This window comes from Molothrus aeneus, chromosome 10, assembly GCF_037042795.1.
Source record: "Molothrus aeneus isolate 106 chromosome 10, BPBGC_Maene_1.0, whole genome shotgun sequence".
Classification (NCBI taxonomy): Eukaryota; Metazoa; Chordata; class Aves; order Passeriformes; family Icteridae; genus Molothrus; species Molothrus aeneus.
This window is the reverse complement of record NC_089655.1, coordinates 15,548,393-15,575,914: the sequence shown is the minus strand read 5'-3', so window position 1 is coordinate 15,575,914 and position 27,522 is coordinate 15,548,393. Positions and strand designations below refer to the sequence as shown.

Below are 27,522 nucleotides of genomic sequence, written 5' to 3'. Positions count from 1 at the left end.
CTGAAGTTATCAGCGACCAGAAGTAGGCTGTAAGCTACAGGGGACACCTCATGCCTCCATCCTAAAGCAGTGAAATGTGTCAGGGGACATACAGCCCTATGTGCAAATACATTGTGTGGGTTTGGGTTTTGGTCCAGCATTCCCATCCATAAATAGGCCAGGCCCTTCCTTACGCTAGCGTTTGTGTGCACTTCTCAAACATGAACCAGCTAATCCCAACAGATGTTTGGCAGCCTCCAGAGCCCATAAGGAAGTTAAATATCATTGCACTTTGCTAGAGAGATGCCCAGGATTCCAGTAACACCTGCTAGAAGATCCCAGTGGAGCTGTGTGTGTTGGTGGCTGTGTGGGCTCAGCTCAGCAGGGCACCTGCTGCTGTTGCCTCGGGCTGCTCTGCCACTGTGTGAGGGCTGCCTGGGCTTCCATTGACATCAAAGACACAGCTTCCTTTAGTTTGTGAGGGAGAATGGGATTTAGCAGTATGTTTATACACTCCCACTTTATTACAGTCTAGTTGAAAGGAGAGAGCTGTGGGTTTTGTTTGCTGCCTGCCTTTGTCCGTGTGCTGACATGTCCACCTCCGTAGGGGTTGTGTGTGAAGTCCTAGATGGACTATATCCTTTACTTGAGCTCCTCTCTTTCCCCAACTGTCCACATTTAGTTGCAAGCTTTAACACCTCTGAGAACAATAAAGTGGTGATTTATTCTGGAGTTGTCTCTGCACTCTCCAGTTTGTGATTCAAGAAGTCTTCAAGAAGGACTGAGGATCATATTCATTTCTCCTGGCCACTATTTCTGCTCTGGCTGGGTGGCTGTCCTGATTTTTTAGGCAGTATTGTAATTATAAGGCTGCTAAGTGAAGTGCTTGGGACAGCAGTAGGATAGTTGTGTATTACTAATGGATCAAGCACTTTCCTTAGGTGTTTCCCCACTCAGTTCTTCATCAGTCTCCATGAAATATAAATGATGGCTCTGAATACCTGCATGTAGTTAAAACTTCCTGGAGTCTCCTCAGGGTACAGACCTCACCAGATTTTGCCATTCAGCACCTCAAGGACAAGTCTTGGGTGTCTTCTGTGATGACAGGGGCTTTGGGCTGCTTGTCCTGTCCTCCTTGCTCTGAACCTGCTGCAGTCCCTTCGCTACACCAAGTGTGTGCATCTGACTCCAGCCCGTGCTGCCAGCGGCTGCTGCCCAGCCTTTTTCTCTGCATTAGTTTCACTGAGTGAGGAGCTTGCAGGAGAAGCTATTCATTCCCCTGGTAACTGTGCTTGACAATCAAGAGTTATTCTGAGGGTGAAGGACTGGTACAGATTTGTTTACCTTGGTTGGGGATCCATAACCCCTAATAGTTTCTTGCTCATAGGAGCCGAGTGGACTTGGTTTGCTGCTAATTAAAAGCCAAAAGGGTATGTAGTCTTTTCCAAAATAATTACCATTTTTGGTGAACAGAGCAAAACTATGCTGACTTCCTATTTGTTTCCAAACCCCTTGCTTGTGTGCGTGTTACTTTGCACTGGCCCTGATGCATGGGAGGGCCCCATCAGGGCCAGCAGCTCCATCCTGGTGCACAGGGAATTTGTGCTTGAATCCTTTGTCTGCTGTTGGACCAAAGGATAAATGTAGAAGAAGCACAGGGTTGTTTGAAATGCTATGAAGTTAATAATTGCATTTGGGATTGAGAATGTGTTTTCTTGGTTGGAAGCCATTAAAGGTGATAGAAGTGAATGTGTGTACCCTCTGTGCCAGAGCATGTTTTTATCTTGGCTTTTTATGGGCTAAAAACCAGCAAGGAGAAGAAAAAGGTTTTGAGTGTGTGTGTGTGTGTGCTCAGTACCAGGAACCTCAGTTCCTAGATAGTTTAGTTTCTATCAGTAATTGGTTTCAGATATACATTAACTTTGATTCACATGTTGAGTTGGGCCTGCTGTTACAGTGGAAAATGCCCCCTTTCCTTTCTGTTTGCCCAGTCTCTGCTTCTGTCAAGTTTTTGCCTTGACATGACTGCAGCAGGAGGGGGTCAGAGGGTTTTTTTGCTTTTTCAGCTGGTTCTGAGTGTCCATGCAAGTGTTTGTGCTCTTTCTGTGCAAATTGGAGGGGTTGGCTGATGGCACTGCTGGATTGAGGGCTGAAAGATGTCCAGTCCAAAGTGGCTGAGCTTCCTGGAGCAGGGCCTCGAGCTCTGCAACTTCTGTTTGCTCTGTGTGTGAAAAGCAGAAGCATGTCTTCAGCCTTGTGTTTATCCTCACCATTACCTCATGGTGGGGTTTGTGCCTCTGAGCTCCAGCTGAGGTGGGAGGAATGGCTGTCTGGGCAGCAGTCAGTGGCTGAACATCCATCCTCTCAAAGGAATGATGCCACGGTGGGCAGGAATCTCTCAGGACTAGGTTCAGAGGCTGGGACAGGATCAGCTCCATTCATAGTGCTCTGGAAATGGGTGCATTTGACCTGCTGTAGAGGCTGGTGATAGTAGCTGTGCCCGCTCATCTGCATTGCCCCCGTTTGCTTTCGCACCCTGGGTACAAAAGTGAGTTGTGTTCACTTCGCACAGAGAACATTCCCAAAATTGCCGTGCTCTACTGTGGCATGTGCAGGGAGCAGCAAAGGGGCTGTTATTTTCTTAATCTGCCTGTTTGATGAGGCAGTATCTGGCTGTGCCCTTAGCAACGGGTTTTTTAATGCAGATCAAGTCTCCTGTTTTAATTTACTAAGAAAAAAGAACTTGAAGAGGGTATGAACCCATGACCTTGAGATAAATAGTTTCTTATTGAGTTCCTGAGCCCCTAAGCCGCCCCCTCTTGTGAGAGTAGCATGGTTTAATCAAAGGTCAGAGGCTTTGTTGCCTCTGAACGCCTCAGAAAAAGAGGGTGACATGAGAGAGTTCTCCCTGGTCCTCTGTGACTGCAGTCATTTTTGGCCTGTCAAGTTCCCTTTGAGCTCGCTGTGCTTGTCCTCTGTTCCTAGATAATGGCTCTCTTGACCTTCTGTGGTCTCTGTGAATGCTGATAAAGACCTGGTGATCAGGTCAGCTGTGTTTCTGGGGGTTGGAACTATATATATGGTGGCTATGGGCAAATGGCTTTTGCAAGGCTGCTGTGAGCCCCTGTGTGCAACATGCAGATTCACAGCCCTGATAGGACATGGCCTTTGCTTGCCAGCTCTTCCCACACTGCTCCCACGTGTGTCTCCTGTTTCTAGGCTGAAGGCCAAGTGTGGTATCTCACACACTGCTGTGTGGTCAGTCTTGGCATGTGCTGACTTGTGCTTGGCCACTGATGCCTAAGATGTTGCAGTTTATCATGAAGGTCCCCCCTCATTTTATTCTGTGTTTCCTTGGGTGGTGACCATATGTCTGTACCTCTTGTGAGAGGAGCAGTATTAGTCTGTCTTTGTCTCCTTCTCTGCCTTCTGTTTTCCCAACTGCAGTCACTAATGCTCCTGGCTGATGGCTGTCATGGAGCTGGTCTTGCTTGCACATTGGATGCTGACTTCCTTGATTCTGTGCCAATTCTGTCTTTGAAAGTACAGTCTGGCAAGTCCTGGAGAGATCTTTGCCTCCAAAAGCTTCCACGGTTCCCTTCTGTTTTTCCCCATCACCGAGTAAAAAATAAAAACACTTGGCTCGGTAACAAATGCTGGCTTCAAATGCTGGTGACAAAATTCCTGCTGACAAGCTTAGTATGGTAGGGTAGGAGTAGGTGAAGACAGGTGTGATGGTTGTGTTATGCTGTTAGGTGCTCCTGTGAATCGCACAGAGAGACAGAAGAAGGTTGGAGAGCCCTTTCCTGGTCTCGAGAGGTTTGTACCTTTGGTGTGATGCTGCGATCGCACGCTGTAGCGAATGTTTCGAATGAGTAGATCTGAACTCTTCTGGAATACAGCACCCAGGTGTAGCAGGTTGGAGGATATCACATGGCAAACTCTTGGAAGAACACAGAAAATTAGTAGCCAAGAAAACTTTGTGCTGAGAAACTGTCAGGTACATGGGAAGAAGTGTGATCTCTCCCTGTGAGCACCGGTGAGTTCCAGTAAGGCTGCTGGGAGATGTGTAACTGCTAACTTTGCCACTTTGCAAACCATAAGCGTCTTTCTTTTCACTGAGAAACAGGAATGCAGACAAAGGGAACCGAATCATAGAGGTTCAGGGATGCAATTTTGTAGTAATTGTTGGTGCTCTAGGCAAATAATAAAGGAAATGCAGTGAAAGTCCAGTGTGTTTACTTCTCCAGGTCAAGGTACAATGCCATGGAAGGTCTCAATCCTTTTTATCATTTTTAAGGAGAGTAAAGAAGTGACAATACTTGCCCTTACTGTGCTGAAAAGTTTTGTGATAAATCCCAGTCTCCTTTTACAGACAATTAATTAAGCCCCTTTGGTGGGAGAATATTCCACAGAATTCTCATGGAAGTCTGTGAGTGCTGGTTCTCTCGCACAAGGTGGTGAAGGGGTATCCAAGCTCTGCCACCTTCCCTTTTCTTGTGCCCAGTCCCAGCTGGTAGGATGGGAACATGTATAGGGCTGGGCGTTAGGCAGCCGTGTGCTGTCCCCACCTCTGTCCCCTTTTGGGGGAGCAAATCCTTCCCTGGCAGGCAGGGAAAGTGCATGGAGCTGTGTGTCATCCTGCAGGCAGAGATCACCAGGTCACTGTGCTGGATAGATGGGTGTTTGGCAGCTGTGCTGTGGGACAGCAGAGCTGGGGCATTAGGATTGCCTTTCCTTCCCATTGCTGTGCTGCTGTGAGTGCAGGAGACCCTCTCATGCTCCTTTTTTCTAGTTATTAGTGACAGGATGGGGTTTGCACACTGCAGGGCGGGTGGTGGTGATGTTCAGATGTCCTTTGGAGCAGTTTTGTCTGCAGTGAAGGCCCAGGGCTCTGTGTGATGGTCACAGCAGGTTGCCACCCACAGCAAAGTAAAGGGCAGCACCTTTGCCATTGTCTCTCCCCATCCCTACCCTGGAGTGGGACTCTCTGGGAGCAGCCCAGTTTCTCCATCACATGGAAGAAAAGCAGAGCTTCATGTGCTGCCCCTACTATTTGTTTCTTTTTTTTGTTCCTTTGGCATAAGGGCCAAATTCAGTCAGGAGTCTGGCTTCCAGCAGAAGTGAGGGTAATTTAGGAACTAAACCAGCCTTTTAATGTATCTTCTGCATGTCTCAGTCCCCATCTATGATGGAGGTAATGGTACTCTTCTTGTTCAGAAGGCAGATGCATTCACAGGCATCTCTGGCCCTCATACTTTTCAGATGCAATAAGAGCAGGTATTACAGCTTCTCAGAATTGCTCCAGAAATTTTTATCTATATTTGGAATAAATGGGTCCTTTCTCAAAATTGAGCTTTCTGAGGGAAATGTCAGCTTGCAACTCATTTCTTGTAAAGAAAAAAAAAATCAGTTTTTTTCCTATTATTCTATTTGTGACAGTAAAAATATTTGTTGAAAACAGAAATGTTTTTATGAGGTGCAGTTGGTGGTGAGGCTGCTCCACATGCTGCTGGGTGATTGCCACATGACCACGTTTACCTGGGCCTCTCTGCCCCATCCAAGCTTTTTCCTTTTTTTTTTTCTTGAAGGAATAAGCTTCTTTGGCCTCTCCCAGCAGCTCTTTGAAAAGGGGAGCAGCAACACTGAGAAAGTTTTGTTTTTTTGTTGTTTAATACATGCTCATCCTACCTGGAGGTATTTGTTTTAAATCTGAGATGGGGGCAGGCCAGTCCTGGACTTAAATACTTTTGATATTAAGGTATGAAGGTGAAAAAAGATGGTTAATGCTTGGAGGGGCAAACATTTCTAAACCAGAGGGATTTATTGATCCTGGTTGATTCTGCTTTTTTAAACATCTCTATGGATTATAATGTTTTCAAAAATACCGAGTCTGACCACGTGGGCACAGGAGTGTGGAATCCAGTTGTCTGCCAGCTATTTGTTGCTATTTTCAAATGATCTGGCCAAAAATGTAAGCCTTCAACAGGAAGACTGTCTGGTCATAAAGGCTCCAAGTTTTAAAGTTTCTTTTACAAATGGCTTGAAGGATAAGAGGGCCTGCTGTGCTGCCAGGTGTTTCATTGTAGTGGCACCTGAGCAAGCCTGGGAGAAGGTGTTCTCTGCCTTCAAATTTTGGCCATTTAAAACCACAATGGTTAAGGGAACATTAAGCTTTACTATAAAACGTTACAATAAACCCCTTAGATTGGGCACAGCAAACATGTGCCACCTCTGCCCTGGGAGATTTCAGCTTAAAAGTAGGCTGCAGGAGACCCTGGCCTGGGCTCCTGCCTTGTAGCACAGCACTGCTCTGCTCCCTATGCTCCTGGGCACTGTCAGTGTGTTTTTCTTGACCAAGCACCTTAAACACAGGGAGGTGTATGAGGGCACTGTTCTGCTGGGGCTGCCTGGGGAGGATGGCCATTCCTTGGGAGGTGAGAGAATGGCATCTTTTATGTTTTGGGTTGAAAAACTTTATCCATTGTTTGAAACCCAGGGTCTGTGGTACTCTGATACTGCATAATTGATTGTCCTTTGATCAAGAAGCTGGGGTGCATTTGAGTGAGAAAGTGGAAGTGCCCCCCTCTTGCTCAGGGTGTCTCTGACCAGGCTTAGTGAAATGCAGACAGCAAACAGTGGGGGGGGGAAAAGAAAAATGAAAATAAAACTCACTGAGGCTGTTTTGAAAATATTCCAGTAAGCTGAGGGAGTGTGAGCAGCGTGAGGTCAGTAGCGTGTGCTTGAAAATACAGGATCCAATCCTGGTGTCAGTTACAGACATGTAAATCACGGGCAGTGCTGCTGGCAGTGACAGGAGCTGCTGAAAGGCTGCTCCAGCATGGGACCTTCAGGCTTTCTGGCACAGACATGCTGATTCCTCTCGCTCCTTAGCCACTCTTTTTTCCTAGCTGTCCTTGGGCATTTAAAATAACAGCAGTGCAGCATGGCTGGTCCTGCTTTAGGGTTGGTTCCTGACCATCATGGCCCAGTGGTTCCAGCTCAGGGTGGCTCCTGGGATGCTGTTGGTAGGGCTGTCTCACAGCTTCCTTAGCTGCTGTTTAGATCTGTTCTGCTCCAAATGATCTTTTCATTTCCTATAATACACCAATCTCTGGGGCAGCTGGATGCCATCCCTTCAGTGGAAGTTGGATCCCATCCCTTCTGTGCTGAAGTGTTCTCTTTTCCTTTCTGTTCTCCTAATTTTCCCCCTCTTGTTTTAGTCATGTTTAATGAATACCAGGACAAACCTAAAATCAAGTGAGACTGCAAAGGCAAAAATATATATATCCTGGTCCCAAAGCCTGCTGTGCATTGCTGGGGGACCTTGGGGCTCCTTTGGGGCAATGCTTTTAGTACCAGGCTCTGCACCCTGCAGCACGTAGGGCTTCCAGGGAGCTTGCTCCCTTATGGGAGCTCATTGTCCCCACCCAAGCTGATGGTGTGTGCTGTGGTCAGGATCAGCTTTCCTCCAGGACAAGGGCTGGACCAGGAGCTCGGAAGTGATAAGCCCCATTATAGCTAATTTTGACACATGGTGTTGTGGTGGGATTGGAAGTAGCTCTGTCCTGAGTGCTATCTGGGAGGGGTGTGTGCTTCCTTGCAGACTGAAACCATTCACAGAGCCACTGCTTTTCACCAGCACAGGATCTGACACCTCAAAAGGCAGCAGCTGGGCTGTTTGTGTTGGTGACTCCCTGAGCAGGTGCTGTGCTGGAAGCAGAGCAGGGGAAACACGTCCTCAGCTTTTGTTGTCTCGTGTGATCCTTTTGTTAGATAACTTCAGCAGTGTACTGTTGAATCGAGCAGTTTAATTTTAATCCATGAAACCTGAGAAGCACAGATGCTAACACAGAAAACTGTTAGGGCCAGATCCTGCATGTGTCACTGTCCCCAGTGTAGAAAGATGAGTACCTGTCTATGTATGGCTGTGTTCAGGTGTAAAGCTACCAATGCATATAAGCTGAATTTTAAGTCAAAGCTGGACTCCAAATTGAGGTTTGCGTGAAAGGGGTCTGATTTTTCCAGTGTGTGAGAATGTGGAGATCTCAGACAGCTCCCTCAGTGCTTGCAGTGGCCAGAGTGCCTGAGGGTCAGGGCTCTGGCAGTGGAGGAGATAACGTGAGAATTCTGAGTTTGGGAACTTTGGCCAGCAAATAACACATATATTGGCAAAGAGTGGGAAAGACATAAAAAGACATATGTCAGAACAGGGCAGGCTTTTAAGTGGTTTTCATTTAAAGTGAAAAGGTCAGATTGAATGAAGTTGGCATCTGGGGAACTGTTCATGCACCTGCCAATCAAAGCGGGGGGACCCATGTCAGTTCGTGCTGATGGGTGACTGGCTGAGAGCTTGTCTGTGTTTAAAAATTGGTGAGTGGAACAGTTAAAATGACAATTTTCCTTGTGGCTGTCAGGTTGAGCCATCTGCTTCTTGAAGGAATGGAACAAAGAATCCCAGTACAAGGCTGCTTTATCCCACTTCAACTGGTGTTTGCACTTGGGCTTCAACAAGTACAGCTATGCTGATATAAATATAATAATAGTAAAAAATAGGCTCTAAATATTGGTAACGCTTTCAAGTGTAAAGGAGATTAAAAGTGAATGCAGCTTTTGAGTAGTCAGAAAAACAGATGCCATTCAAACCAAGCTGTTCTGGTAGAAGTGTAATTAGCTGAAGTCATTTTCACTGCTAGATTTTCATTTATAGGGACTGTGGTGTCTGGTTACTTCCATTTCTACGTGGCCACTGTGGAGTTGTGTCAGGGATACCTGTTTTTCTGAAAGTGCTGACTTCTGTTCTTAAAACTTGGAATTATTGCAGAGGTTTTTCCACTGTCCATTCCTGAAAAATCCAAGAAAACTTAAGCAATAACACAGGACTGATTCTTAAATTCAGGCCTTGTAAACTACTGGTTTTAGATTTCAATCTGCAAACAGAAAAAGTTACTTTCTGTACTTGTGTGTTAAGTTCGTGTTTATTTTTTTCTTGAGAAACATTGATTCTTACCGTCAGTAATACTGCGTCACTATTGTCAGCCAGTGAGTGCATGAATTTCTGATCATTTTGTCTTTATTGGAGTAGTCTGATAGACTGGCTCGGGTGGGTATTGCTGTGACCAGGCAGGCTGTCCCTGTCCTGCTCACCTGTGGATGTGCTGCCAGGATGGAGTGCCTGCTTTGCTGCTGAGAGGGTGGTTTCACAACAAGTTTTCAGCTGGGTGCCTCAAGGAGGGTGTGTGGTGTCCTGCTCACCTTGCTGCAGGAACCCAGTCACAGGTGACAGGGACAGCTGATGTGGGAAGCAAAGCCAGGAATTTGCAGTTCAACTGGCCAAATCCTATCACTGATCTTGTAAACATTTTGTGAGTTAAACCTGGTGAGAGACAATCCTGAACCAAGATTTTTAAACAAAGGTTGGGTTCCAAGAAGTATTGTCTTACCTGAAGCTCCTGGAGGGGTTGTTGTGAGTTGAACTGAAATAGTGTTGGAATCAGAGGGGAGTGTTGTTGTCTCCTGCCTTTGCTGATAAGACTGAAGGGCATTTTGCCAGGAGCCTGTGGGAAGACCTAAATTGTATGTAACTCTACATCATTTTAAAATGAAAAGTAAACATGCACAGCCATAATGTTTGCTTGTTCTTGTCTCCTTGTTGATGGATGGAGAGAAATTGCTCTTTGGCTGAGTTCATCAGCAGTAAACCTCTGCAGTTACTCATCTTCATCCTTGCAGTGAGAGGGAGAGGCCATTGGAATTTCCAGTTGGTTTTCTCCTTATAACACCTTAGGGGAGCTCTGATTGTCTTGGGGACTTTCAGACCTGCCCATCCCTGTGGTGAATCAGGGCTGGGTGCCAGCACAGGGACCATGGGACTGAGCTGGGTCAGAATGAAGCTCATTGTGCTCTTGTGGTGTTGGCACAATGGACACATGCCTCTGCTTGGGAGAAGCAAAAGCCCTGCCACTCTCCTGAATGTTGTAGCCTCAGACATTGCATGGGGGACAAGGGGTGTTGGAAGGGCAGGAAGCCATCTCACTGTGGGACAGGGAAGAGGGCCTTGGACCATGAGCCACCACACATTTTGCTCCTTGTGTGTTGTAGGTTTGTGGGCTCATGTGTACCATCATGAACAGCATAGGTACAACAAACAAGTCTGAACTGAGTTTTTCCATAGTGACAGCAGCAAATAGCAGAAGCTTTCTCTGCTGAGCTGCATTGACAAGCTTGTGCTTGTCGTGGGCAGAGATAGGGCATTGGAGTGACCAGGATGTGGCTGGGACGGGATGCTGGCCAGGGGCTGATGGGGACAGGAAGGAGTGTGTGCCTCAGATGCTGCTGGTCTCTGTAGGATGCACCCTGACATGTGTCCTGGCATGTCCTATGCCACGTGGCCTGGTTGTCCCCTCTGCTCTAACTTCATCATCTGCAGAAGGGGAAAGCACAACACTGAGTAGGTCACATCAAGAGAAGGTGGTGTCTGCTTCTCAGCTTCAGGAAAGGGTGAGATAGATAGTCCCCACTGGGAATTGTACAGGGCTCCAGAGACAAAAGGCTGTGCTGAGGGGGAGAGCTGCTGGTGTAGCTCTGCTCACAGTAATGGTAACCTCATGAGCTTCAAAATGCCTTAAATGGTGCCTTCTAGCTCCCTCACTCTGCCCAAGGCCAGAGAAGAATGATGTGGTTCACCCCGTACTCTTATGCCTCATTTGGTATCTCTTTATCCCTTTCCCTTCTCAATGGCATTAAGAGCAGTAAAGGAACAGTGACTTGAGGAGGTCTAAGTTGTTGGCCAGACTCTAGCAGCTGACATTTCTGGTCATTGCTGGTCACTGGCCCAGTTCAGGTTAGTGGGTTTTGCTTTTGGAGGTGCTAAAAGGAGTCCAGGAGTATGGACACTTCTGCTTGAGAAAGCTGGGAAGGAAACTACTGCATTTCCCAGAAATTGTGTGGGTTAAACTGCTGGCTTTGGAGACAAGCTGTTGGGAAGCCCATCCAGTGTGCATTACTCAAGTCTCTCTCTTTTCAGGGCTGGGAAAGAAACCCAAAGTCGTGAGTCTGGTGGAGCCCTGCGTGTTTCCAAACGCCCTGCTCTGAGTTCATCCCACCAGTAAGGCTGTGCAGCGTGAGAACTGGTATGTAAACACAATTCACAGGCACAAGGGACAAGAAGGATGTCAGGCTTTTCTGACAGTGGCACCTTGTTCATGGCTCTCAAAGTTTGGAGGGAGAGTGGGATCACTGGAAAATACAAGACAAGGTGATGGTTCCCTGGTGGTGCTTACACCCAGAGGCTTTGGTGGGGAAGGGCTCAGCAGTGAGAGGCTGTGAGCGTCCAGGAGTCATCCCAGGCTGTGGTGCTGAGGCTTTAGACACGCTCTGTGGAGAGATGTGTGGTGTCACAGCACGCACAGAGAGGCAACGTGGGGGTAATGACAAATGCACACAGCAGAAATGCATACACACACACAGACACAGGCTGTGCAAGTGTAGGCACATGGAAACAAAGATGGCAGTGCATATATAGTATATACTATACAGTGGCATATGAGAGCTCGGGGGTGTATATACCAAATGTCTGTATGTACTATATATGGCGATTAAAGAATGCATATGCATTCATGTTCTCTTTTTTTCTTTCTGTCTCTTCTGTCTTTCTGTGGAGCTGTTGCAAAACTACCAGATTCAGCCTCCTGGGGAGCCTTTCTGGCCAAGGTTTTACAAGCCAGCACCTGCTTTGCCTGCCTGACTTCTTTCTATATTTATTCCTCTGCAGCCGGTTTTTGCCTTTGCCTGTGGAACTGTCACAAACATTTGTGCTGGCTTTTGACTGCACAGGACTTCAGCTTGCAAGTCCTAAATCTGCCTTTGTGCATGGTAGAGGAGCAGGCATTTGTGTGCATGGTTGTGCATCTGTATGTCTGAGCATCCCTGGTCCTTGCTGTCTGCATTACGTGGCCTGTGTCCCTGTGATTCTGCAGCAGTCCCTCTGTTCTCTGCCCATTCAAGATATTTTTATGAATCAAATATTCTCAGTCATCCTGCTTATGTAATTTGTAATTTTTCATTTAAATTAGCCACCCTTGACCCAGTGGCTGCTTTATAATGATCTGTACTGCTGTGCAGGAGGCTTAAGTCAGATTTTATTCCCAGACCCCCAAGGTTTCACTTCCCAAGCTTACTCCTGTGGCAAGGAGGAGGATTTGTGTTGCCATGTAGCAGGGAACTCCTAGTTAGGCTGTGGCTGGACATGGATATGTCCATCCCTCTGGTTTTCCTCCTCTGTGTTGTTTGGGGTGGGAGGTGTTCTGAAGCAGAGTTGCTGAACACAGGTGCTTAGGTGCCTCTGTTTTAAAGTGAGCACAGTAGCAAGAGAGGTGTAAAGCCATTTCAGCTGGGAAAAGGAGGGGAGATCCTAGTGCTGTCCTGTGGAAAGTCAAGCTGGGGGAGTAGCCATACTGTGAGTCTCCCATCAGCAAGTGCAGCCCAAGGAGCCATGTGCTCGTTCCTGGTTTGATGGGTGTAACTTGCACACACTGGAGAGCAGTCCTGGGCTGCCTGCCAGGAGCTGGGGAATGGCTTGTCCTCATCTGCTCAGGCCCCTGTGCTCCCACCCGTTCTTAACAGCTCTCCTCCCTGCTGAAATGGGAGTCCATCTAAGGTCACTAAAGTGTTAGTCCCAGGTTTCAACCCCAAGAGCCATAAGACGTACCCTGCCTGACGCTCTTCAAAGGCAGAGGCAGTGTGAGCAGCCTCACTCCCCTGGGTTTAACGTCCCTGTCCCCACCATGTGTGCCACTGCAGCCTGCATTCCTCTCCCATTCCGTAAGCCCTCTGCCTCTCACGCTGACACAGCTAATATTTCTCCGCTGGCAGGGCAGGCAAGGTGGTGGCATTTAACTCTTAGGGACAACTTTGATCTGTTCAACTCTGGTGCGACACCAGAGCTTTAAGGGCTGGTGTGTGCCTGTGATGAGGCTTTTGTTCTTCCAGGTGTTCCCCATCCCTTTTCTGCTGCAAAACTTGAATCAGAGTTGGTAAAACATGCGCAAACCTGACACTTTTTACATTGGTTTTGTGAGTATCCTCCCGTTTCTGACCATGGAGAAATCTCCAGGTGACCCTGATCCTGGCTGGGGCACACAGCTCCTGTGGGAGGTTTTAGTGGGCTTTTGGAAAAATAATTAATCAGCTACCCATAGAGAGCTAGTCCCAGCCTGCAATGCATTGGTGTTGTCCTGGTGTATGACTTAGTGCCACTTGGACTGTTGACTCTTTAGAGCTGCCTTTATGACCACCAGGGTAATGAACGTGTGTTGGTGCTGCCTGGCAAGGTTGATTTTTTTTGCAGTGGTAGCAATGGATCACTGAGTTAAATGTGGGTGTATTCTAAAAGGCAGAGAACTTTGTTACCTTTTAAAGCAATGGTTTAAATGTTTTCTGTCACCTGTGGGTGCTAAACTCTTGTTGCCGTGGGCCCAAACCACTGCTCAGTTCCTGGAGGTAATTGCAGAGCCTCTGTCACTGCAGGATTTCAGCTCCTCCCAAAGCCTGTGCCTCAGTACCAGTGAAAGCCAGATGTACTGTAATGTTGCTTTTTTACAGTTTGTTTTGGCCATACATGGGCAGAGTCAGCTCTGGAATTCCTTCCCTATAAATTCAATAGCATCTTGTGGGTGGTGCTGGGGAATCACTCTGGTCTGGTTGGATTGCCTGGCCTCGGCAGCCTGTTTGCCTTGAAAATGTCCTGCCGTGCACATTCCTGAGAGGCTGCCTGCCCCTGGAGCCATGGCTGCAGCTACCAGGAGGCTGCTGGCCCATTCTGGCAGGCAGAGTCAGCTCCTGCTGCCTGCAGGTCAGCCTTTGCTGCTGAGGGCTGATGCTTGAGGCAGTGCTGGCATGGGGATGTTGCTCTGGTGTGCATGCAGGCTCTGCGGGGGTAGTTATGCCCTCTAAGAAAACTGCCTCTTAAACTTGGCTTGTGTGTTTGAGCATTGACACTAAAGTCCCTTTTCCAGGGGTAGGGAGGCTGGGTGCTCCCCAGTTCCTACCACAGGATACAGTGCTGTGTGTCCCAGCAGGGATTGATGGGTGCTGCCATCCTGGGGCTCTTTGTACCTGCAGGGATCTTGTCTTGTCCTTCAGTCTGTGCCTTTCTGCAGTGCTGTCTTTTGTTTTTATGTTTTTTTTTCCATAATGCAAGTTCAAATACATGCTCTTCATAAAGCACTAGCTTGATGAGCCAGCTCAGGGGAGATTTCCCTGTGCCAGGTGAGCAGCCAGTGTGGGATGTGGTGTGACTGATGGCTGAGCCTGCCTTTTCTGGGCCAAGCTGATGTTGCTATAGCCACAGCCTGAATCTGCCTATTTGCCTTCAGAGAACACTAAAAAGTAGTTCTAGGAGGTTTTCTGCTGGTGAGTTGAGGAATGAAAGAGAAGTTTGTTGTAGGGGTGGAGCAGCAACAACTCCTGGAGTTGCTCCCATTGAATCTTCCTGTGCATCCCTAGGAGGGGACAGTGATGCAGTGTCACCCATCATGCCAGGAGCCTCTGAAGCACAGTTGAAGGTGATTATGTGTGGCCCCATGTCCAGGCTCTGTGTAGGTCAGCAAAGGCAATGTGCTCAGCTCATACTTCAGAGGGGCAAGTCATCCCTGTGCCAAAGCCAGGGAGAGAAGGGTGATTTTTTTTTTTTTGACATCCTTTGGAGTTTTGATCTCCATATTTGGAAATGTTTACCCATTGCTCTGATCTATTGCAAGGGAGGGGAGGTGACTCAGGGTCTGGTGGAAGCAGGGTTTGAATTCCTGTAGTAAGGTTTTTTTTTTTTTTTTATCCCCCCTTTCTTGTTTTGGAAGCTTGTTGTGGTCAGTTTTCAGTTCTCTCTTGCTCCTGGACCTTGTTCCAAATTTGATGTGCTGGAGAGGGAAGCATGTTAGCAAAGGAACTTGCCTGAATGCTGGTAAGTGCATCATTGCTGTTATAGCAAGCAACTTGGGATTTTTTTTGTTGTTTTGTTTAGTCGGTTGTATTACATCAAAGTGTGTGCATTGCTGGTGGAGGCAGACGTGGATCAACAGCAAGGGACCCAATGAAACCTTCTGTAGCAGGGAAAGTTGGCTTAGTGGATTGGTCTCAAAGGCAAAATGTTTCTTCAGGAATAGGTATAAAGATAATTTAAGCCAGCTCCCATTCAGTCACATTTTTCCTTTTATTTCCACTTGTTCGTGCAGCAAGGCAGCAGAGCACTGTAGAGCAAAGGAGGATATATTCATGTTGTCAGCAAGGAAAACACAGCTTATGTATGATTTCTGTTTCTTAAGCAAGAGTGTGTGATAAAAGGCTGTATAACACATGGATGTATTTCTTTCAATTGTTAATATTTAACTCTGTTCTCTTAGTTGAAGTTTAGCTACTGTAACAGGATAAACTTTGAGTGTCTATTTTTTTCCTGTTGTTCTCTATTTTTCCTTAGTGTTAAGTTTTTAATCTGTCTGATATTGTAGTATTGTAGCTGGCTGCTGCTTTTTTTTTTTAATTTTTATTTTTTCCTCTCCCTCCCCCCCTCCTGCTCTTTCCTTTCTATTTCCTGAAAGGAAGCTGCAGTTCATCCAGACAGTCAGGGCTGTGGGGGGAACCTGGAAGATGCTCTGCTTCCTGTTTTATTCATGGCAGCTAAAACCATGCTGAGGAATCTGGAGCAGAGATCCACCATCCTGCATTCCTCTTGTCATTTGGAGCATGTAACATGTACAGAGTGCTTTTAACACTGCTCTGGGGGTCATGGAGCAGCCAGTCCTGCACCACTGCACTTCATCCTTTTACTTTGGAAGGGGCATTGGTGAAAACCCTTTTATAGTTCCCAATGCTGGTTAGTAATCCTTGTATCTTCTCAGCTAAGTGGCATTTTTAGGCTTCTTCAGACCTGTTGCTTCATACTCTCCCTCTTAAATTTAAGACCTTTCTTGGAAAGGTAAACTTCCTGTCGATTTTAATTTGCCTTTTTAAATAGGGCTTAGTACTCCTTGGTTTTTCCAGAGCTGTGGATTTGCAGCAGGTCCTTGAGGTACAAAACTCTCTGGATTCTCTTGAACAGGGAAGGATAGTTAGTGTGAGGATGGATGTGTGATAGAAAACGCTCAGCCACAAAAAATTATGAAGGACTGCTGGAGCCTTTTCTGTGGCTGAGACGTGCTGGGGGTTTGTAGAGTTCAGCTGTATTTTAATCTTTGTTGTTTCAAAAGGCTGATTGGATTACTGCAGCTTTTGGGGTCAGGGCCTGGCTGAGCTGAGCTTGGTGCAAAGGGAAGAACTGCTGTCCTAAAGAGTGCCCAGCCTGAACGGGCAGGGGAGGTAATGGCTCAGGAAACAGGGCCCTGGGGACATGTATGGAGCTGTCACAACACCTGAAGCCTTGGCCCAAGGACTCCCCCAGCAGACACTCATCCTCTGTCGTGCATGGTGGTGCCAAGCTGTGGAATTGTGGCAGTGGGACCATGGTCTGTGTTGCTCCGTGTGTGCTGTGCTTTGCTCTGCTGTGCACAGGTGCCCCTGTGTGATGCCCGTGCTTCTGGTGGCACATCCAGGCTTCACCAGCTGCCTGTGGCTGAGCTTGGAGTTTTGGGAACAGCACGGTGGGACTGGAAATGATGATGTTCTGTTCCCCTCGCAGTTTCTTCCCTTTCCTGCTCACCAGGACGTGCTGTTTGTTGGAAGACAAGGATGAGCAGTGCCTGGGTGCCGTAACCCAGTGCTCCAGGCAGGGCTAGTCTGGCACGTCTGGGAAATGTTCATGTGCTGATCCTTCTCTGTGCAGCACCTCACCCCTGCGAGGACGTGACTTGAGAGCTGGACAGACTGTGCAGGATGAGCTCCCCATGTGCTGCCTGTGCCCCCCTTTCCTGGTGGGTGCTGGCAGAGCTGGGGGAGCTCTGGAGGACGAGGCCATGCCCACAGCTGGGACTGCAGGCTGCCAGGGCTCTCCATCTGGTGTTTCTCCAGGACCTGAGCAGATTCAGCGACCACTGACGCTATCCAGGATCCACAAAGGATTTTCTCTTGCTCCAGGAACAGAGCCATTAAGGGCTGACCTGTAAATTAATACAGCTGTCTAAAGATTTTTTTTCCCCTCCTCTAGCCTGGCATCTAGTAAACACTCCAGCCTGAGAAGCCTTCCATGGCACTGGCCCTCAAGAGCGTTCAGAGAGCTCCATGCCTGCCTTTCTTAAGCTTCTCTCAATCTCTTTTAATGATGTGTTAAATGCAAAGGACTTGCTTTATCTCCCATGTAAGGAGGTTTGGGTTCACAGCCCATCCTTCACCCTGGCTGTTGCCCTGATCAATCCAGAGCTGGCACTGCATAGTTGGCAAAGGGGTTACACCAGCAGTGTGATTTGAGTGCTCTGAGGGAGCTCAGTATGCACTGAGGGCTGGGTGTACGTGCCCCACGGCAGGTAAGAGAAGCTGCCCCAGATAGCATGGGACTGACACATGTGGGCATGGAAGGAGTGAAGGTTACAAACCTCTGCACATTTTATGCTTTGTGTTTCTTTAGGCAAAGGTTTCAGATCCCTTAAGTGCTAAATTGTGCCTGAATGCTGAGGAAAGTAGTATTATTGTTGTGTGCAGGCACAGAAATTAGGGCACTGTGTAGCAGATTAGGGAAAAGTGCAAATCTCTGTTTTCATGTGATGGTTTGTGCTCAGCTCCTGCAGACAGGTGGGTGCTTTGTGGCCTCGGGCAGTGATGCTGTTAAACCCATCTCTCTTACTCTAATAAAGTCATACTTTTCTGAGCACAAAATATTTCTGCATCAGTTGCTTAAAGGTAAACCAAGAGGCATTGAGTATTTCATAAAGCTGATCTGTGTTGCTGGTGTGGGGCATGATCTCAACACGTGTCACTACATTAGACATTTCCAGATGGCACCTCACCTAATTGTATGGCTGCTCTTTCCTGGGATCTGAGTGGAGTGCAGGCTTTTAAGAAATGTCTGTTGTTATTAGCTTTATCATACACATTCTCCTGTACCAGCTGGTCACACAGCAGGAAGTCTCAGTCACAGCTTAATTCTTCAGTCAGCTTTGGGGGGGACTTTGCTCCTGTGAGTTAGGTATTTGCATTTGGGATGAGATCTCCAAGTGAGAACAACTTGTTTGCCTCCAGTGGGTGTGTTGGTTCAAGGACAAACGTGCCCAGAAGGAGGAAAGGAGTTGCTCTTGTTGCTTTACTGATGTTCTGGAATAGTTAACTGTGCTTACTGCTTGTCCTGGTGGGGAGGACAGTGTTCTAAAGAAATATCAGGTTTCAGAAGCCTGGCTGCCTGTGGTGGAGAGGAAAAGAATCCTTGTGCTGTGTTGTCTCACACCCCTACTGCAAAAATATCAGAGGGACGGGTTCTGGTGAAGCTGCCTGGTTTTGGCAGCCACTTCCCTCCTACATCCTTGTTCTTCAGGTAAATCCTTCTTCAACTCCATTTACTGTTCCCCTTTCTTCCCTGAAAAGTCATTATCATCCCTTGAAATTAAGAAAAGGACAGGGGGAGGGAATAAATGGATGTTAAGAAGTAGAAAACAATCAATTAAATAGTACATAGCATGTAATTTTGCTTGGAAACTTACCGTGAAATTGAGGAGCACTTTAACAACTAGTAATTTAAGTTGCATTTGAACACTGCTAATGAGTTGTTTGCATAGGAATTTTGGTCATTTTGCAGCAGGTTGTTGTCTTTAGTACCCCTTCCTTCAGTTAAAAGAAAAAGATTAAAAATTTCTTGATGAGGAAGATGCTGTAGTCAACTGGTCCAACTATTGCTAGTAAAAGGTGGTACCATGGAAATTCTGCAGGGCCCTGTTAGATTTGGAGTCGTTTACATCCTTAGCATCAGCACTTCCAGTGTTAAATACATGGGAATTTGATGCTTCTTATCTAAAAAAGCTTCTTATTTCTAAAAGGTAGGAAAATAATATTATCCCTATTGCACTCACCAGCATGATAGAGTTGAGGAGGCTGAAGAAGTTCCTCCAGACTCCTGGGGTTGGGGTTTGCAGCTGTGGGACTGACCCAGGAGTGAATCTCTTGGCTCACTCCTTATCACCTCAGACAAATCAAAACAATGCTCTGGGATCTGATCCTGACTCGCTCCATCTTAAGAGGCACAACAGAGAGGTACTGATTGTCTTTGCCTGTGGGGTATTTGTATTTATTAGTCTTGTTTTTGCAGTGTTTAATGCTCTCCTCCACCACTATTTTACTTCTAAAATGCCAGCAATTTTCAGCAAAAGGCAATATCAGCCGAATCATGTTGCTACTTCTCTGCTGGTGGTGCTGGGAGCAGACTCTATAGGAAGGCAAACGCCAGTTACTGTTCGCCTGTTGCTGAATGAACATCCCATTTTCAGAGCAGGGTTTTTGCAAATCCGTGGGTATGCTTAGCATATGGAAGGGGGTTCCAGTACCAAAACAAATCTGGCCTCCTGTTTCTGAGTGTGTAGGTTGTTTCTTAGAAGATGGAACCTTTAAAATCTGTCCCTGCAAACATGGCTGTTAAATCCTGCTATTTCTAGAGGTGTGAGGCAGCTGTCTGCACTGAGATAAGCTATAAAAAGGCAATATTTTCCAAACCCAGCTTTTTAAACTATACCTGCCAGACAGCTTGGCCAGCAGGAGTTCACCAGGAGTGTCACCACTGCTGCCCTTTTATGCACAGGGTGCTGAGTGGTGTAAAAACTTCTGGGCAAGTTTCCAGGGTCAGCATTAAGCACCAGCTCTTCCATCCCTATTGGGTGAAATGCTGCTATGAGCATTCTGTGTGAAGGAAGGGGTGCTTGTTGGCTTGGTGGTTTTACATGGTCTCCTGTTATTTTCTATGTGATTGTTTGACTTTAGTTCTTCATTTTCATTGTGTCTTACTTGTTGGTGATTTGGTGACCATGTCTAATCACAGGGGATTTGAATAGCCCTGCTGTTACTTACTTGGAGGCATTCCTGTGCTGTGTAGTCTTGAGGGTAGTTGGTGAGTTCAGATGAAACCAGTAACAAAAATTGTAATTTTTCCTGCAGATCTGGATGAGGTTTCTCACAGCACACTGCTGTTATCACATGGGCTTCCTGACACACGTGGTTCCTGCAGTGCTTTGTTAGTTATCAGCTAATTCTCCCCAAGATGTGTGAGGGTCAGAAAGCTGCATCAGATAACCTTGTAGAGGCTGTTAGAGCTGCAGGGACAGAGAAGGATGTGGCTTTTGAGCATGTTCCCAGTGAAGTGTTTCTGAAGGCTGGGAGGGCACTGGGGATGGGTGTGCTGCAGTGACTGGAGCAACGTCCTCATGTAGGTGAGGAGATGGGGTGAGATCCATGTGGTGGAGGAGGGCAGGGAGCCAGAGAGCAGAAACCCCAACCAACCTAGGTTCTCATGATGTTAAGAGCTGCTTCTTTATCTCAACTCATTGAGCTGTCTAGCAGGTACTTTTGCCCTCTTGTTTTAATTGAATGAGCACCTTGATTCCTGAGAAGTGACTCCTGTGGAATCACCTTGATTCCTGAGAAGTGCTCCACCTGTTATGCAAATCCCTCATCCTGCATGGCTGTGGCTCCCAGCCAACCAGCCCAGTTCCATGCATGGGCTCTGACATGGGTGGAGGGTTTTGTTTTCCCTGTTTTGATGTTTTTATGCACTGATGCCCAGGATACCTCTTAGTCACCTCTGGATGCCCTGTGTGTTGTGGGTAATCTTTTGTTTGTAATTTCTATTTCCTTACCCTGGTTTTCCATTTCAATGGTCTACTCGTCTCTTTTCCAGCTTCCTTCCAAAGGCAGACACACACTCAGCTGGCGGAATTGGATGTAGATTTGATAATTGCTCCCTGAGCAAATAGCCATGTGTGCCTGCTTGTCCAAAAACTACTGAAGACTGAATAGAAGTGAGATGCGGGGTTTGAAATAATTCCAGTGAATTACTTCTGGCTGTGGTCTCTCCCCGTGGTGCTCCCACAAGCTCCTCTACATCTCAGGGTTTGAGCTGAGATTGAACTGGGCTGGTAAAGGCCCTTTGTTTTCCCACCTCCCTGTCTCAACTTTTTTGAAAAATGCAGATAAATTCAAGTGATAACCTTGTAACAGAGATAAGGAAGAAAAAGTCTTTACAGGTAGATTAGTTTGCAGTGGAGGGAAGGCAAACACCAAGGGGACCCACACTGAGCTACCCTGAAATGCTGAGCTGGCTTATTTATCACTTACTAGCCCAATAAATGTATCCTGTGCTTTACGGGTGGGGAAGATGACAGTCCTTGTCCTAAAGATTCTGCAAAGGAAGACGGACAAATGTGCACTTTGAGGTCTGTGGAAGGGTTAGCACAGGTAATTGCTGGAGATCAAACTCCAGATAAAGCAGATTCCTGGAAGAGAAGGGCTTTTGCTGTGGGAGTTGTGGGTGAAGGATTTTTCAAGTGCTGGAGGAGTGGATTGAGAGAGGAAGGTAAATGGGTATGGAGGGAGGTGAGAAGACCTGAAAGGAAAGAATGTTGAAGGGGAGGGAAGAAAGTGAGAAAAGGAGTAGGAGGAAAAAAAGAGCAGCAAGTCTCCTGTGGGAGGGGATGGTGTAGATGAGAGTCAAGATGACCTTAATGTCTCTTCGTTGTGTGTTAAAAGCTATGCCATAACTCAGCTACTGCAATTAGTCATCTCCCAGGGTTTGAAGTACCAGTTTCTTCTCTGAATGGGGTGTACTGGTCCTGGCTGGAGTCCAGTGCTGGAAGATTTCTTGGTCAGGCTTGAATGCCCCATGTGGTGGGGTGCTGGGTGGTCACATCCTGTCTGTGTCCCACTGCCAAACATTCATAGGCAAGTGCATGAGCAGCTTGTCATCTTCTGCTTTATACCTCAAAGTTAGTTAGTCCCCTGGAGACTCAGACAGCAAATCAGATTGGGGTGTGTGTGTGCATATGTAGAAATCTACCTCCAGCTTGCCTATCTTTTTCTGGGGCTTGTGTCTGATCCCCATCTGTTTTTTTGTGTCTCCTTTTACTGTTGATTCTGTTCATATCTTCATTCTGACTCCTCGTTTCTTGCACAAAGTAGTCTCCCATCCTTCTAGTTCTTTCCTAATTGCCCATTAGTTAGACACAATTCTTTTGTAGCCAGTATAAGGCGTGGGAACATGTAGGACCTCTCTGGAGCTCAGTCCATCTGCTGTCATGGCATGCTGTTCCAGCAGGAGAGAAACCTGAGTTCAGAACATCTGAAATTGCCCATTATCTCTGCTCATTTCTTGCAGTCCATAATTTGGGAGTGGGGAAGTGAGGGGAAGAGGAGGCGAGTCACTCTAACCATGACTCATCCCACAGTGGATCGATACAAAATGTTCCATTACATTTTCATTGTCAAAAATGACTTCCCTCTCCTACCCCCTTCTGTGAGGTGCTGCAGAGGCTGCTTCACTTGGCTTAATGGTGGTGGCATGGCCAGCCCAGCCAAAGGTGTCTGAGTTTTGGTTCACACTTTACTCTCTGGGTGGGCTGAGGTTGAGCATGGTGGAGGTGACCTCATTTCAGAGGGGAGAGAGATTCTCTGGCTGCTCTCAGGAGATTTCGTGCTGCTCAAGGCCTGGAGCAGACCTGTTTGACAAGAGGAGTCACTCCCAGCCTTCCCCTTGGGGAGGGAGGCCAACAGATGTGCGAGATGTAAGGCACTATTAAAGGACATAATAGAAAGTATCGTGGGCTATCTGCCAGGAGCTCCTCTGGGCTGGTGCCACAGATTGCTCCCTTGGGCTCCAGAGGCATTTCACTGGTGTGTCCTTGCTGAAGTTTCCTGCTGTGTGCAGTGATGAGGAGGAGATGGAGCTGCTGGGTGTTCTCTTGCCTCCAGGTGTGTTTAGGGCACTGATTTTGCAGTGTCTTTACTGACCAGGAAGGGTCAAAGCTTGCCCAAAGCTGCACAGATGTTGCCAGGTGTATATAAACATTTATGTGTAGGTATGTATATGGTAAGACAAAGAATTGATCCAAGTTTTGTGATTCCATTTGTCTTGTCCTTCTTCCTGATGTCTTCATGAGCAGCTTTATGGGCAGCCCTGCTGTAGCAGTTGGCCATGATCCTCTTTGTGCCCAGGAGGCTCTCTGCCACTCTTGCCTGGCATGGGATGGGAAGTGTCACTTGGGCTGACCTCGGCGGCCTCTTCAAAAGGCTACAAAGTATTTGCAGTTATTTCACATCTTCCACCTGCCACAATCAAGGCCTTGATCTATGGGTAAACTTGCAAGAGCACCTTAATAAACAAACCCCAGTGCTCACAGGTAGGGTTTCGTTGGGAGAGTTTCAGCCTGCGAGGGAGCAGGCTGAGGTTGTGAGCATTGCTCCTGATAGTGTTATCTGTTGGTACAAATGGCACCAACGACATCTTCATCCTGTGCTGGGAGACATTCCTGCCAGGAGCTGGGCTCTGTGGTACATCGTGGTGTGCTGTGATGGCAGGGGCAGGACCCAGGACGTTCAGCAGTCCTTGGTGAGATGTGTAGGTTGCTGCTGCTCTGTTTTGGAGGTGCTGTCACCAGAGCAGAACGTTACAGGATCCAGGGTGCACACAAATGTGTTTACAGAGCAAATAAAGGTGGGAGAGAAAAAAAGGAAGAGCCTCAAAGTGGCTTTGGGTGTTTTTTAAGTGGTAAATCTGAGAAATTCCTAAGCATATGCAATTAATGTCTGTTTAAACAGAAACTTCTTTAGTAGCTGAAATATCAGCTCCTCCAGAAGAGTTTTCCTGGTGGGTCTTTTTCATCTCCAGCCGCCTGCCCTGCCGGGGTGTGTAGGGGGATGTCTCCAAAGGTGCTGGGCTTTGTATTTTCAGTTGGGCTCGTTGGGTGTTTGCAAAGGGCGATGCCTCCTTCTTTCCTGGCTTGCTTCCATTTCTCTGACTGTGTGGAGGTAAAAGTAGTAAATTCTTATGAAAATTTACCCATTTGGGTCACAAGGGTCCCATGCCTGATGCAATTTGTTTTTGTGAGATGTTGTTATTTACTCGAATCCTGGAGGAATACGATGCAGAATAAGCTAAAGGGCTTCTTCTCTCCTGCTGGAGCTGTGTGTGCTTTGTCTGTGAGCAGGCTGCTCTGTGAGCAGCAATTCTGGTGAAAGCTTGTGAAGTTCTCAGAGTAAAACCACTGGGGAATGGGGTACGTTGTGGAGGCAGGAGAGGGTGGTAGCAAAGTCTTTGTAGGCTTGACCTGCCTATTAAAACTTCGCAGGGTCTTGCTGGCTGTATGGATGTCAAAGCAGCAGCCTGCTGCAGATATGATGCTGTTTGTGTGTATTTTGCTTGATTTAAAAAAAAAAAAGTCATGAGGATGTTTTGAACAGTCTTGCTGAGCACCACTGTCGCCCTTCTCATTAGCTACAGCAGTGACCTGGGGCTTTCTTCTTGTGCTGGAACTTGCAAAGGTATGCTTTTTCCCTGTTTCCTTTTATCTTTTCCTTTTAAAAACACCATTGAAGTGCCTCTCTTGTGCTTCAGCAGCAGTTGCTTCAGCCTGTGCTGTTGTCCACGTGCTTGTTAGAGGCTCCCTTGTTACTTTGAGGAGTGGTCTGCAGGACCTGCTTCAGTGGGGCTACACCACACCTAAGATCAGTGATGCACAGGGCCAGATCCATAGCAGGTGTGAATGGCAAAGCAGGGCACCTCAGCCTGTTTTGTCAAGGCTGTTATTCTCTGAGTATAAAGAAACCATGTTGAGCTCCTTGCATTTTATAAGGTTTTGAAAGCTTGATATGGACATGATGTTCCTCTCTGAGCTGTAGCTGCTGGATCTCTTGATGCAGTTCATTAGTTGCTTCTGAGTGCTGGAAAAAATGTGCAGACTCTGAAATGTTTGAACAAACTGTGCTCCCCTTGTTATATCTTTTTCCCTAGAAAAACAGGTGGAGATGTTTATCTCTCTCTCCCACTTTGCTTCCTCCTCCCAGCCTTGTCGCTGTTGTCCCACTGTTGTGGATCACTTGTGTCATGCACCAGTGTAGCATTTGTCCCTGGAGAACACACCAGTCACAGCTGATTTGCCTCAAATCATTGTCCTTGCAGTCCTGAATAATACCCACATTAAGCAGGTGGAGCTGATACAATCACTTCCAACGCAGCTGAGGCAGCTGGGTCAGAGTCTTTCTCACTGTTTCCTGCCAGAGGAGAAAATAAAGCACACGTGAAGGCAAAATACATGAGTTTTCCCCTTTGTCTCCCCTCCCCGGCACCCAAGTCATGCTTTCCACAACAATGAAGAAGTCTCAGCTAATCTGTTTCACAGAAGAGGCTGAATTTCTTAGAGTCAACATTTCCATGTCTGACAAAGTTAAAAAACTTAAAAAAAAAAAAAAGGCAGAAAGGGCAGAGAGTCTGCATGTGGTCTGGCAGGCAGCCAGGCAAGGAGTGCTCTTAGGGTTATTATTAGGCAGATAACTGTATCAAGAGCTTAAACATCACCCTGGGTCTGATGGCTGCTACTGTGCTCTTTTTGAAGTGCTGATGCACATTTCATACTTGTGAGAGAATGTATTGTAGGACCTGAAGCCACTTTTAAAAACAATTTTATTTTTTCTTTTCCCCTACAGTAGCTAGGGTGCCAGCAGAGTTCCTGGGAAGCAATTACAGGTGCTCCATGGGGAGCTATTGCTAGTTTGGAGCTTGCAAATTCTTTTCCCTCTGTACTCCTGCCTCTGATAGGAACCATGCCTAGAGGTTGTACGTGTCAGAGGTGTCCCTGAGTGAACTGGACTGCCTTGAAGATTTTTCTAGCTCCTTCTCAGGACCTGTCAGAGCACAGAGGAAGTTTTGAGGCCTGTTCTGTTCTGGTTTGGAGGGTGTGTGTACAGAGGGGGATGCTCTGGGGAGACCCTCTCACCTGCCCTGCCCTGTAGAAGAGGGGACATGTGGGAAGTGCAGGGACAGGCTTTTGATGATGAGCGCTTTAACACACTTGAGGAACAGGAGCTGGTGGAGAGCTGCACAGGGTGGGATGACACAGGCGGAGCTGCTGGCTAGGAAGTTTCTTCTCAAGTCCCTGAGACCAGCAGAAGAATGTCTGTTTGTAATGCTGCTAGATACCATGTATCTGTCTGTGTTCCCATCTATAGATGGTATGTGCAAGGCTATATATAAACGCTGTGATGGCTGGTATTTTGGCTGATACACTCACAGTTTTGTGCCACATTGAGGGATTTAAAAATATCTCCCTGTTCCAGGAACATCTATACCATGGCAGATGTCATCTGGCATGGGGAGTGGCTTCTGTAAAGGGAGCTCAGCATTATTACTATGAGCCTTAGTAGTCTATTAGAATATTTATTGCTTCGCTGCCACCATAAGACATGTGAGGTGTGTTATTTCTGCCTGTCAGAGTTTTTTCACACATGCAGGCAGGCAGCATCTGTCACTGCTCACTGCGAGTCACTAGCTTTCATTCTCAATGAACTTTCTTTCCAGCTGGAAGGAAGGCAAAATAAAGGCATCAGAACTACACAGAGCTGATGAGAAAAGGAGTTCATCAACATTTATTTACTTTGGAGTTGTACCTCTGAGGACTGTCTTGAGCCTGGGTCCTTCTTGGCCAAGGCACAGTCACCTTGTGCTTGCTATTGTTTGATTTCAAGGAGAGTCTGTCGGCCTGTTGTGTCAGGCCTGCGGAAGCCTGGTATGAGTCAGAAGTGTCTCTGTTGCAGGAGACAAAGAGTAGGATGGGAAACAAGTGAGAAATTACGTGCTCAGGACTTTCTTTTGGGAGCAGCTCTCAGGTTCCCCAGGCCTCAATTCATCAGCCAAGGGCCTGGCAGCACTGCCTCATGCTCAGATTGTGTCAGAGTGTGAGGAAGTCCTTTTCTTGTGTGTCCTCGCAGAACTGTGGTGTTTTTGTGGTGGTTGTGCAGCACTGACTGTGCCAGCCATGTTGTGATGGAAGTGCTCAGAGTGTGAATGCTGGCATCACTCACCAGCAAGCTCTGCTTGTACACATAGGGATAATTCTCCCTTGCTCGTGCTTAGGACAGGGTTTGGATGGAGTCTTTCAGACTAGAAGGGCTGGGGAACATGTTGAGGTTTGGCCCTCCATTGTAGGGAGTTTCTGGAGCTGCAGAGAAAAATGAGACAGTAAAAACGAAAAAGGAAACAGATGTGAGAAGTCACACCTGAGTCTTGACCTGGGTCTCTTGTTTTGGATTGCCCTGTGAGGTGTCAGTGCTCTGTTCAAATCCTCCTCTGTGAGCTGGCATGAGATGCTTGTCTGTAATTGGAAGCAGGGGAGCCAAAACTTTCCCTTCTGTGCTGGGTGAGGATGGATGTGGGTTCATTCCCTGTGTTCTCTAGTGAAGGGGGAAAAAATGATCAGCAGAGCAGCAAAGGTGTGGAAAGTGGGATTAGATACTTCACGTGAAGATTGGCCAAGTAGGGAACACCCCTGTTGGGCTCCTTATTTGTCTGAGCCCATAAGGTGTTCCATGTTCTCTCCCCATTTCCCAGTTTGCCCTTGTTTGTTAGGGTGTTGTCAACAATGGCCAGATGTCTGTGGA

General features: G+C 47.1%; 1 protein-coding gene across 3 annotated transcripts in view; it reads left to right on the top strand.

Moving 5' to 3' along the window:
- LPP (LIM domain containing preferred translocation partner in lipoma) overlaps window positions 1–27,522 on the top strand; it is a 318,878-nt gene that overhangs the window by 11,259 nt on the left and 280,097 nt on the right. For all 3 annotated transcript variants that reach the window (XM_066556527.1, XM_066556528.1, XM_066556526.1), the window contains exon 2: window positions 11,006–11,111. The gene's annotated coding sequence lies outside the window, so the exon portion shown is untranslated. The remainder of the gene's footprint in view (window positions 1–11,005; window positions 11,112–27,522) is intronic.